Source organism: Aphelocoma coerulescens, chromosome 3 (assembly GCF_041296385.1).
Source record: "Aphelocoma coerulescens isolate FSJ_1873_10779 chromosome 3, UR_Acoe_1.0, whole genome shotgun sequence".
NCBI lineage: Eukaryota > Metazoa > Chordata > Aves > Passeriformes > Corvidae > Aphelocoma > Aphelocoma coerulescens.
Genome location: NC_091016.1, coordinates 29,840,950 through 29,853,702, shown reverse-complemented (window position 1 = coordinate 29,853,702; position 12,753 = coordinate 29,840,950). Strand labels below are relative to the sequence as shown.

General features: G+C 40.8%; 1 protein-coding gene across 10 annotated transcripts in view; it reads left to right on the top strand.

The window, feature by feature from the left end:
- The window catches only part of TRERF1 (transcriptional regulating factor 1), a 98,359-nt gene that overhangs the window by 47,701 nt on the left and 37,905 nt on the right, over nucleotides 1–12,753 (top strand). Inside the window, exon 1 of one of the 10 annotated variants that reach the window (XM_069009657.1) lies at nucleotides 7,110–7,166. The exons of the other annotated variants lie outside the window; for them this stretch is intronic. The gene's annotated coding sequence lies outside the window, so the exon portion shown is untranslated. Of the gene's footprint in view, nucleotides 1–7,109; nucleotides 7,167–12,753 lie in introns of those variants that run through there. 10 annotated transcript variants of the gene reach the window in all.

The following is a 12,753-nucleotide window of genomic DNA, read 5'->3' as shown; positions in this document are numbered from 1 at the left end:
AATGGAAAAAAAATATTATTTCTGAGTTGTATCCTTGTATATCTAGCAGTGTGTTTCACTTATTTGCTGAGGACTTGATTCAAATATTGAGTTACTCCAGAACCGTTAAACCTAACAATCAGTTTTGAGTGCTTCACATTTTTCATTTAAATGCACTTTGCTTTTTATTGATCTGCAGTGGATTTAATTTGCCCCTTGGTCTGGCCTTGCATGGTTCATCTGGAATTCTTTCCAGTCTTCTCTGGTTTTGAACAACTGTAAATTTTGTCATCTGTGGGATTTTAGCTGTTCAGATTTTTGGTGGGGAGGGGAGAGAAGGTGTTGCCTTCCTGTTTTTCAGTTCATTCAAGAGCATATGGTAACACTGCTATCCTGGTATAGAGATGAAGGCATCCCTCCATTGACCCTTTTTTTTCCGTATTGAAAGCTGATTGTTTAGTTCTCATGCATTTTGTGTGTCTCTCTGCTGCTTTCAAATCTACATGCATGCTCTCCCTAATAAACCTCAATTTTCTTAGTAGCATAAAAGGAGTTTTTCAAATATCATTTCAAGTGCCATTCCCAGCCTCTTTGAATCCATACTTAGGCTGATGAGCCAAAAGTACTCATTAACAGCAAAGTATGGCAGTGTTTATCTGTTGGAGAAACTAGGCTTGGAAAATGGTATCTTGTCAGAACTATTAGAGTTGTGTGCACCAAGTCTAAAGCTCTTCCACCTTCAGGACACTCTTGATCCAGCCTTTGTTTGCCTTTTTTTTTTGTTATATGCTAAATCTTTGTGTAGGCTCATTTTGAATGCAGAGAACTCTTTCTGTCTTACTGTCTCTTGAAATAGTTTGAAATTGTCCTGCTTTATTATTTGTCTACCTGAAGGAAAGCTGTAGTTGGGGTTTTTTGGGTGTTGGCGCCAGGAGAGTGCTGTTTGATTTTTGTACCCAGTCCCTCAGCTTTTTCGCCCCTGCCTTGTTCTGAAAAGTTTCCCTTTCCATACATGTCACTCGAAGGTGGGACATCTCTCTGTGTTTTAAATGTCTTATAAAATATTGGAACCCTCAAGAAATGTCACACTTCTTCCATCTTGCCACCAGCCCTCTGAGTGCTGTTATTCTGCTGTCACGGTAGAGGCCTCGACCCTTGTGGTGTTTAACGCAGATGGTTTTTTGCCCTGGCTTGCAAATGTGTTTCTGTCCTGCCTGTCATGTGGGGTTTAGCAGGCTTTTGACTAGAACTAAGTTCACCCAGTAATGCCAGTTTATCTTTTTCAAGTTAATACTACAAAGGCAGGTGGTGGGGAGCCTTTTTAGCTCACATCACTGATCTCCCAGCATCTGTGGTTGCAAGGAGGGGTTTGGTTCCCTTTTGCCTGTTCTGTTTGGGTTAGGGTAAGATGGCAGTATCTGAGGATGATTTGACATCTGTTGAAGGAAACATTACAAAGAAACTTTCCTAAAGTTTCTCTGAAACTCAGGAGTTAAGGAATAAGAACTCTTCTCCCCAGGACACAGTTTCTGACCCAGTTATGTAGATTTCACTTACAAGGTTTCATTGACGTAAAGGAATTTTGGTTCTGCCTTAAAATCACTGCAAGCAAAGGTCTTTGTAGAAGTTTCGGTTTATGTTTGGTTTTTTTTTTTAATCTGTTACACTATTGAAGTATTAAATAACTTAAAACTGCAAGAGCTTATTCTTTCCAGTCCATGGCTTTCCCTGAGGAAAAAGTAAATACGCCTCCTCAGAGACACTTTGAAAATGATGCTCCGCAGATGTGCAGGGATGCACACACACACGTGTGCACCCCGACAGCGCCGTGAGCTCCACTGTGAAAGCCTCTGGTGCAACGGGGTAAGACTGTGGAGGGGGCACAGTAAGCTGATCTGACTGGAAACTGTCTATCAGAAGTCATGGAAGTATCATACTTTTACCATGTACTTATTTTATGTCTTCAAATGCATACTCAGGTGTGCTCAAAAATATTTTTCCAGCGCATGTAATTTCTAAATTATTAATTACTTGCACGGAAAAATTGCAGTGTGCTTTTCTACAAAATTGCAAGGAAGTTTCTTCCATACTCTGCAGAATAGCGAACTAAAGCATTTCTAGGCATTTTGTTCCTGTCTATAATTTGAATCAGGAAAACACATCAATGTAATTGATGCATTTAATGGCCTCTCAGGTTTCTTAAAGCTAGGTTCAGAAACTTGCACGATAGATTATAGTAGATTACTGTTGGCCAGGTAGAGAAAACTGATTGTGAAAACACATCAGGCACTGCAGAGGAAGTTAAATTGAAGTGGAAATCATTGTTTCTCTTGAGCTGGATACTTACAGGAATACAAACTGGGTAATGCAGCTTGGTGGAGAGGGCAGGTTGCATCTGTTGCAGGAGCTGTTTGAGAAAAGGCAGCACTGATAGAAAATGTAGCAAAGGGGCCTGGACATGGGCTAAGGAGTATGTTGATTCGAATTCTGGCTTTATTTTTAAAAAGTCCTCCAGGATGATGTTGTGAAACTGTGAAGAATCATCAGAAATGTAATGAAAAACTAGAAAAGACATCAGGTAGAAAAAAAAGTCAGAGAACAAGGATGGTTTGGAAAAAGTTCAAGGTTTTTGATGCAACAAAAGCTATATGTTGCTGCTCTTGAAGTATGCCATGCAAAGCCCCAACTGTCTCTTCACTGCAGGAATGCCTTCTTTTCTCTCTGGTATTTTAGAAAGCCACATCTTCAAGTAAAATTGAATTTGACTTGCTTTTGTCTTTATATTGTTGACACTGAATTACTTGCTTATTGGATACATGCTTGTCATGCAGGCCATCTAAGATGCCACTGAGGGTTGGTAACCTTGAAGAATATTTTCTATATCGTTTTAAATATAATACATTCTGAAATGAAAAATGCCTTTCTCCATATTACTTTATAAGATTTAAATATTTTTCCCCTGTTGCCTTCACTGGAGTGCAGAAAATAGGTTGACTGAAAGGCTGACTATCAAATTAAATTTGTGCATGTTTTAAATAACTTTTCACATTGAATCTCTAGAGATTTTTATCCCTGTATCTGCAGAAATGTCATTTGAAATTTTTCTTCCTCCAAGATTTTACCAGGGCAAAATTTCAAAAATGTATGCATTCATTTCCTTCACCCTCTTTCTTCCAGTTCTACACCAAGTTGTGCCTCTTCTCCTTCCTTTAGGTGTCCTTTCCTAGTGCTACTCACCCAGATGAGTTTAAACTTGGGGTACACAGGCGTACCTGCTTCCGTGAGGCAGCTGTGCCACTCCTCTGCATGTGTATGGATTTCTGTTTGCAGTAAACCAGCTTGTTTATACCTACTGTGTAAAACATGGCTGGTGACTGGAGGAGCTTCTTAGCACTACATAATATTCTGTGTGAGGGGAGGTGGTTGGAGTTGGGAATAACTAGTCCATAAAGTAGGACGAAGCTGTTTTTACAGGAAAACTTGCTCTATTTTGCATCTGTTTCTTTTGAGTGATAAGTTGGGGGAAAAGAAATCATGATTTTTGCTTTTAATTCTGTGAATTCCCGTAATGTTCAGAAAAAATGTGAATAGAATTTACAAGATTATTGAAGATTATGCAATGGTCCCGTATCTGTGAGCAGTTCAGGGAAAAAAAAGTCACTGCTACTTGTACTGTCACTTAAATATGATATGAGAGAGACACTTCCCTCCCCTGCTTCCTGCCTCCTTTTATGTTCTTTGCAATGTGAATATACTAACATCTATTTGAAAGTTATTTTTGTCACCTAGGCCTTCTCTTTCACATCTACCTCAGAAGCAACGCACGCATCTTGGTGGCGTGTGTTTGTTTAATCTAAGGAAGAGCAAAACTTGTTCAGATGACTGCAGAAGCAGAAACAATTGTTTGCCTCAAGATCATGGTGTGCATTTGTTTATCTCACCTTTAAGGTATTGCGTAATCACGTTTTCCCAGATCCAAAAGATAATGTCCTAGGAGATAACAGCTAATAGATGCAAATACTGTGTGAGTTACACTTGCACCTACTTGCATCAGTCACCCTGTGCGACAACAAAGGAAGAAAAAGAAAACAGATAGTGGTCCTTGTTCTGCACTGTGTTGAGGGCCCTTGACTTGCCCTGAGACAAACAAACAAAATGGATGGATACAATAGAGCAGAAATTACTTTATTTTTTTTCCACTCTCAGCTCTTCACTGCATCTGGTTCTGCATAGATGTGATGGAACTGTTGTTTTCGAGTGTTAGATAATATACATACTTATATAAGAACGAGCTCAATCCCTTTTTTGTGGGAGTGGTGCTGTGTGTTAGGATTTTTTTTCAGACACGACAGGAGCTTTGAGGGCTGCTCAGATCCTCGTAAAATTTTTTCCTCACGTTGCTGTCCAGTGGGAAGGGCCGGCTGGTCAGTGGCTTGTCCGTGGTGCACCTGGGGCATTTACTGCATGCCATGGCATTTGCTGCCGCAGCGGCCTGGTAGCACGCGTGGCACTTTGGTATGTTCTGCAGCTGTTCTGGTGGAGGTGCTTCTTGAGGTGGTTTGCTGTGGGTGGGCAGCTCTACGTGTTTGGGTGGGTGGGTGGGTTTGGTGTGTTTTAGTGTTAAATACAATTCCAGAGGTTGTTCTTTTGTGGTTCTCTCGCATAACAACAGGAAAGTATTGGATCTTTGATGTTTGCCTGGCAGAGAGTTTTCCCTCCTCTGTGTTTTGTACCACTTGCATCTGCCTCTTCAGAGCCTGCTTTCCTGTAACCTTGTCTTCATTAACAACGTGTTGTAGCCCCTCTACAAATGAGATGATATCTTGTCCCTAATAGGCTGATAATGCTTAGCTGCAAAAAAGGCTTAACTGAACTTACTGCAGTTGCAGTTTATTTCAAACAACAGAAGTATCAATAATAGAATGTTCTAAGTTGTCCTAAGTTTAAGCTTCTGATTGGACCAGCTCATTTCCTTTGACACCTGACTTGTCCTTGCAATCAGTAGAGACAAAGGGTCTTTTCTTTAGGGCAGCTCAGCAGAAACTGAATTTCAGTGCTCTGGTCACATTCTCTTCTGGAAAAGTTTTCTTGTATTTTCTTTTTTTTTTTGTTTTCTCATGCTTTTTTATACTGGCTGTAGAGGAAACCTGGAGACATGAACCAACCAAGTTGTTGGTGGTATCAGTTGCACATTTGTACCCACAGTTACCAGGTCAGGCATCTTTGGACAGTGATAATGAAGGCATTTGTTCAGAAGACCTGTTCTAGTAGTTTGCCCAGTGCAAAGTGTTTTTTAAAGACTTGAAGGAATGCTACATCTTAATGTAATAATAAAGGTCTGCATTTCTTGCTCTTCTAAATGCAGGCCTTTGTAAATGACAGCAATACAAGATTGTCTCTAGAATCTTCTCTCTGTTAAGAGCAAAATACGAATTGAAACTACCTGTAGTCAAATGGGTTTCAGAAAGTAACACACATCTCTTACTCCTTTCAGTGAAGTGCTCGCTAGCATATGAGCATCTGTATACAGATAGATCCCTCCTGTGCTGCTGACAGATGCTGCTGATAGACATTTTTTATGGTATTAGAAACTGCTTCAAAATCTGTCGAATGGTAGCCCAAAATGTAGGTGGTTCTTTCCTAAGTGAACCACAAGCCAGGGAGGGGAGTAGCATTTGAGAGCATGCAAGTGTTTGACACAACCTTGTGAATTTGAAAAGATGGAAAATTCTGTATCTGGCACAATTTGGAAAAGTGCTGTAAAACCAGGCAAAATTAATTTTGTTTCCATTTCAAAAATTAAATGAAAAATGGCTGTAGGAGTTTTCCCCTATGATGTTACATTTTGAACAAAAGCATAACCAGTTGGACCAGGCTGCTGGACGAGGTCTTCTTTGTAGGGAAACTGTGGGAGAACTAATGTGGTCTGAGCATGGGTGTGAGCCCTTTGACTGTGCAAGCAGGTCTGCTGTTCATTACTGGAGTTGGTTGTTTCTGGCTGTAAACTGGGAACTGAGGGGTAGAAGGGTGGGGATGGTATCACTCCAGCCTGGGCTGTTGGCATCTAAGGAGGGAGCAGTGCCATCTGTGAGGGGCTGCGCCTCAGCCCTGTCACTGAATGGATTGTGGTGGCAAAGTTGAGTTGGTCATTTGAACACGTGAGGTCAGTCCTTGGTGAACCTGCTCCGGTTTCAGGGAGATGATTCAGCCACTTTTTTGGAGATTTCAATAGCATGTTGCCTTGCTTGTGCGCTCTAGTTTCTCCCACAAATGGATTTTGTGGGAGAAACCACATGGTTTCTCTACACTTCCTTTCTCCTCCTGTGTGCTGCTGTTGCTGCAAATAGTGCAAAAGGGGCTGCCTGGGCAGACCCCAGCTTTGCCTTGTAGAACCGTTCTTCACTCTGGTTGAAGTCAGTAAATGTAATCTTTCTGAGCAGAAAAGACAAATTTCTATCTCCAGTGGTCACTTCTTTTGAGGGTGGAAAGAATGGGTTCAACTTTATATTTTGATGGAATGTAGATTTAAATATTATTAAAATGAGATCTTAAGAGAAAATGTTTATGTATTTATGGGGAAAAAAAGAACTATGTTAGATAGTTCCTTGAGGTAAATGTACTTGTCAGAGAATTTATTATTTGAGTGCTGTGGTCTTTCTGAATGCATTTGACATGATCATTATTCACTTGTACCGTTTGTTTCCTGTCTCATTATATAAGTTAGCAAACCACTCTAGGGTTGCCTTTACTTTTATTTGCATTAGAAACTGCACCATAAAAAATGTTCTCCTTGGGTTGCCTGCTGCTGAGCCAAGAGCTGTAAATAAAGTGGTTTCTAATTGAAATCCAGGAGAACCACAGAACCATTATAATTAATGTACCCTCTGGTTTTTCTCTCTTTTTTTTTTTTTTTTAATATTACCACATATCTTTTTCTATAAAGTGAACCAAGCTTCTCTTCTTTCTAGTTACCCTTAACTTGAAATAGTCACATCTTGCTGTTAGTGTTTCCATGCACTTTTCTGGATAAATGAGCAGTGCCAGTAAGAATACTTGAGGCGGGGGTTTATTTGTTGTTTTGTTTTAAAATTTTTTTTCTTTATTTTTTTTCCAATTCTTTTTATTTACAGAATTTACTTATCAAGAAGAACAGTTTTGGACAAGAGTAAGGAAAAAATATTTTGTGGGTAAGCTTGGTGTGAGCATCTTGTGATTTATGGGCAGATATTACAGAGAAGTGGTTTTCTGCTTTTGACTGGGAGGGTGGGCACATGTTGCCACTCATGTTTTAATGGAATACTCCCATCTGCTGTCAAGCCAAGTCTCTTTCTGAACATGAAAGTTTTGTGCCAAATGCAACATCAAATCCAGATAAAAGCAGTGGGGTGTTTGCTTCAGCACTCTGTAAATGTTAAAACCCAATGTGTCTAAGAGGGTGGGCAAATCCAGATCATCTTGTGTGTCTGGTTCTTTGCTTGTTTTAAAATGGTAAATACATGTAATTCCAGTTGGTTGTTAATTTGAAACACATAGGCAGGTATTCTTTTGATCTGTAAATGGCTCTTTTGTTGGGGATTTTTTAGTTAACTGGTTTGGTATTATCTGCTTTATTCGTAGAGTTCTCATCACAGATTACCTAATGTGTTGGATTCCTGTCTCTTGTGCTGCATGTTATTTTTACCCTTTTTGCAAAGGCTGGTGCTATGCCACCAAAGAGATATTTTTTTTCTCCCAATGTTAAGGAGATGCAGCAAGTCTGTCATCCATTCTTAAGGTTCAGAATCCATAATACTCCTGTATTTTTGCTCTAATCATCTGCAGTGTAATTTTTTTTTTTTTTATGCCACATATTGAAGGGGTAATTTTTTGTTCAGATATGACAGCCGTGAATCATCCGCTAAGTTACTTGATTTACATGGATGTTGATTCTCTTTTTTTTTAAAAGCACCTGGTGGGGAAGGCAAGAACTCCTTTCTTGCTGCTTTACCAGATTTAGGAGTGGGAGCTGTGAGGGTCTTTGCTTATCCTGCTTATTAGAAAGAAAGCAGATGCTAACAGCCCTGTGAGCCTAGAACTGCTTGTCTGCGGTGGTCCTTTAGGCATTGGGATAGAGTCAAAATCCTGAATTATGTTAGGATTTCCCATCTTAGCTAAGGTCTTTCCATTTAGGACCTTCCAAAGTACAGGAACTCACTGGAAATTGTGACGTTCTCAAGTCTAGGGCAACTTCCTTCCGATAACAACTGAGGCAATTTACCCATTTGAGGATATGGCTAAAATTGAAATGGAAATGAGCCTAGTTGCCGAAGTCTTGCCAAAGGTTCTATTTTTATTGAGCACCATCTTGTTGTTAAGAGCCTATTGAAGCTGAGAAATAGAAGTGAGATCTGGAAGAAGTAGGTGATGATGATTTAAAATATATGAAACTGTTCAGGTAATACGAACCAGAAACTTCTCGGTGACTCAGTGTTCTATTATTGTGGCCATATAAATTGCACCATTCTCGTGCTTGTGTGAAAGGTCTGTACCTGGGACAGCAGACCAGGAAAGTCACGTCCACAGAGTTATGCTACCGTTTTCGTCTCGGGTTGAATGGACTGTGTCACCCCATAAAGATGTAAAAATAGTCATCAACCACAGAGTGTAGAGTGAAACTGCCTGTCTGTTACCACTGGAGAAGTTGTACAGACTGCACTCGGTATTTGTCCTTTGAAAACGATGGACAGCTGTGAGGATTCCCAAACTGCCTCTTTCTCACCAGACTCACCAGAAACCTCAGAGAGGTCTATGGTCTCTCTGTCTCAGGATTTCGTGTCTTAAGTAGTCCTGTTTGTCCGGAGAAAATTACTAGTCATGTAAATGTTTTGCTGTAAGAAATATTTTTCAGTTCAGGACTTCATAGCTCACACTAGTGAATAAATCATCAGAATCTCATCTTCACGTTTTCCTGACAGAAACAGGTGTATCTATTGGAAATAAGGACATGATCATTTATCAAATGGATCTCCAGGACTATGCTGTGTAGTTGTACTGTGGTTTGCTGATCAGTGTAGAGAGGCATGACCAGCTGCCTCAGCACTGCCTGTGCACAGTGTACCAGAGAGGTGTTTTTCCTCTTGCACAAACAGAAAGATTTTCTCCATTCATCATCATCTCTTGATGTCTTTGTGGGGAAGGAGAGGACTCCTGGGTTGTGGCTTCTGCTGGTACACCAGGGGCAAAAAGAGGAGGCTGGAGCTGGCTGGAAGGAAGGCACACCAGACCAGCACTCCTCTGTTTTCAACAGGTGTTTGTATTGTGCAAAACCACTGCAATAGTTTTTGAGAAGAAAAAACATTATTTGTATGTCAGAAGGTCACTGGGGAATGATGGCCAATGCAGGGCTTCAGAAAGCACAAGAAAAGTTTGATAATTCAAGGTCTCTCTGTGAAGGAAGATGACTTTATGCCATCTCTCTTCCTGAAAAGGGCAGGAGATCTCAAAGGAACAGGGCACTGCAGTTGGTCTATTAAGACCATTTCAGCCTTGCAGAACTCAGGGAGGGTGCTGCAAGAGAGAACTCTGGAGTTAATGAGATTGAAACTGGAACTTTCAGTGTGTAGAGGAATTTCAGTCCACTCTTGGATCTAGACTTGGTGTCATGGCTTAACCCCAGCCAGCAGCTAAGTACCACGCAGCCACACCCCAATGGGATGGGGAGGAGAATCAGAAAAGGTAAAACCCATGGCTTGAGATAAGAACAGTTTAATAATTGGAAGAAAGTAAAATAAAATAAAAATAACTGTAAGGAAAAGGGAGATAACAAAAACAGAGAAGGACAAGTGTTGCACAGCACAGTTGCTCCCCACCTCCTTGCTGGTGCCCAGCCAGTCCCTGAGCAGTGATCCTCCCCCCAGTGTATATACTGGGCATGATGTTCTATGCTATGGAATATCCCTTTGGCCAGTTCAGGTCCGCTGTCCTGGCTGTGCTCCCTGCCAGCTTCTTGCTCACCTCTGCACTGGCAAAGCATGTAAAACTGAAAAGTCCTTGACTAAGAGTGAGCACTACTTAGCAACAACTGAAACATGAGGGATGATATTCCCTGTCATCCTAAATCCAAAACATAGCACTGTACCAGCTACCAGAAAGGAAATTAACTCTATCCCAGTGGAAATCAGACCACTGGCTAAAATTAATGTAGGAGATGGAGAGAGATGCAGCATTTGACATAGCTAGGCATTGGTGGAAAATATACCAGTAGAGATGAGACTGCATAGACTGATCTGAGTCCTGCATTACCAGAGATATTGACAAAGGGGAAGATGAGGTAAAGAATGCCTTAAGGTTTTTCTGTGAAATGGTCTTCCTCCAAGGCAGTGCTCTGTAAAAAACTAAAATGAAAATCAAAGCTATACTGGTGTTCCCAATATTTAAAAAATAATTTAAAAAAATTTTTAAAAATTAGGCTTGCTGAAACTCTTCACTTTTCAAAGATTTAGATTTTCATGCTGTTGTTATCTGGTACAGCACCTGATACAGACTTTTCTTGTAGCCTGAATTTGCAGTCCAGAAATGCTAAGAACATGACAGAAACAGTACTCTTGATTATCTTTTGTCTTGTGCAGTTACTGCTTTTCCAGAAGGCTTGTCTTCAAATTTTCCATAAGTACAATTGGATTTAAAAAAAATAATAATATTTTTTTTTAGGTAGGACCATTGCCTATTAAAAAAACAAAACATTATTTTGTACAAGCCAAAATCTTATTACTGTTGTTCTAGCCTGATTCTTGGCATCTGAAGGAAAACAAATCTTTGTGCATTAGGTATTCAGAGGCAACTTTAAATTATATGTGCAGTGCCTTCATTATATGCTATTCTTTCTTACTGTCTTTTGACTGAAGCACAATAATAGGAACTCTCCATTGCAAGACAACGGAACAAATGTAAGGTTGTTCATACATAGGAGAAAATCCTTTAATAATCTTGTAACCCTACCTGGGAGGTCTCTGCTTGAAGTCTTTATCAGATGAGGCTGCTGTACCTAACACTCCTGCAGGTTGGTGCTTTCCTCCTTTGGCTGTAATCTTGGGAGAAGGCTGTTTGGAATGCCCTGGTGCTATGCAAGTCTTGCAGCCTGCACCTAAATTCGAGGCCATGAGGTCTGGCCAAGAGGAATAATGGTGTTTCCTTAGCACGAGTGCTGGTGTGCCATTGGAGCTAAGCGCAGGCAAGCAAGGACACGGCCTGGGATCTCTTGGACCTGCAGGCCACACTGTGGTAGCACCAGCCTTCCCTGTCACAGTGTGCCACCATGCTTTCAGCGTGGGAATGGGTGTCACCATGGCAGGGCTTCTCGGGAGACCTATGGCCCTGCTATACCTTCCCTTGAGTCTGGCTGTGTTGAAGCTTTGGGGAGATACCAAAGCTGCTTACTCTGGGTGAGAGAAGCTGAAGCACTGCCTGCTGAGGTCTGGTTGGTGTTGCCCGAGCTGCTTTTGCTTCTGACCTGATTAGCACACTTCAATGTCTCTCACCTTCTCTTTCTGCTGAAGTTTTTAATCAACTCACAATCCCTCCTCACTCCCATTCTACAGCTCCTAGTTATGTTTTCTGGTGTTTGCAGTGATGAGGGTTGTTAGAAATGGCATTTTTGGTTGCATTTTTTCAGTCCATGAAGTCCACAGTCAGAACTAAAAATACCAGAGGTCCATGGCATTACTTGGCAATCCTCTGGTCATACTGCTTGTAGCCACTGTTGCTTGGGCAGTTCCCAAGGGTGCTTCAGTGGGGAGCATCCATGCTGCTCAGAGTTACAAATTACCAGTCAGATGTCTCGAGTAGATAATCCAGAGGTTTCAATCTGCTGTAAATGAAAAGTGAACAGAAGGGAAACCACGAGTGTGTCAGCATCACCATCTTCTTTCCAGAATCCTGTGATAAATCTGATAACACTGTTCTGAGAATTGCTTGCCTACTAATTATTGGAAAAGCATTACCTTTTCTTTGTGTCTGTAATTAGCATTTCAGCTTGAGTCTAAAGCCTGATGATAAATGAGCCTGGTATGCCATCAGTTCAGTAAATGATGAAAATCTGAAGTCTGTGTTTGCTTACTTTCTTTCTCCATAAAACAAACAAAACTTGAGCTGATCTCTGAGTAGAAATGGTGTCAGAAATGATGCGGTCTAAAAGAGGAGGTTGGTTTTATTTCTCCATTTCCTCATCGGGTGGCTCACAGTACATGTAAACAATGCAATAAATAAATAGTCCAAGTCCAATCTTAGCTAAGATAACCATGACAAATCTGTTTATGTGTTCCTAAATCAGAAGACAGAAATGCATCTCCTACAAACCGATAGGAGAATTATAGAGTAAGTCTTTAAAAGTATGATCCGGAGCAGCCAAGATTTCCAGATAGCACACTCTGAAACTTAGTATCCCTGTAAAACAATTGATAACAAATGTTTATGTAAACATATTGTATGTTCTTTGAGATAAGTCTTTTAGGGACAGAGAGCAGACTGAAAAGTTAAGGCAAGCTTTGTGAAATGGTGCTCGGGTTCTGTCTGCTGTGCTGGCTTGTGGGGTTTGAGATGCAGAACTTGGTACGTGGCCATCTGAACAACAGCGTGTCTGAACACGAGACTTTTCTGAGCAGGATTTGTGCTAAGCGTGTTATCTGGTTTGTTTAAAGGTATGAGCTTGCTCTGAAGGTGTCGGAGGTCTCTTGCAGACTATTTGGAGAGATAATTCATAGAGGCTTCTCTAAATGACAGCAGATGGGAAATCACAGA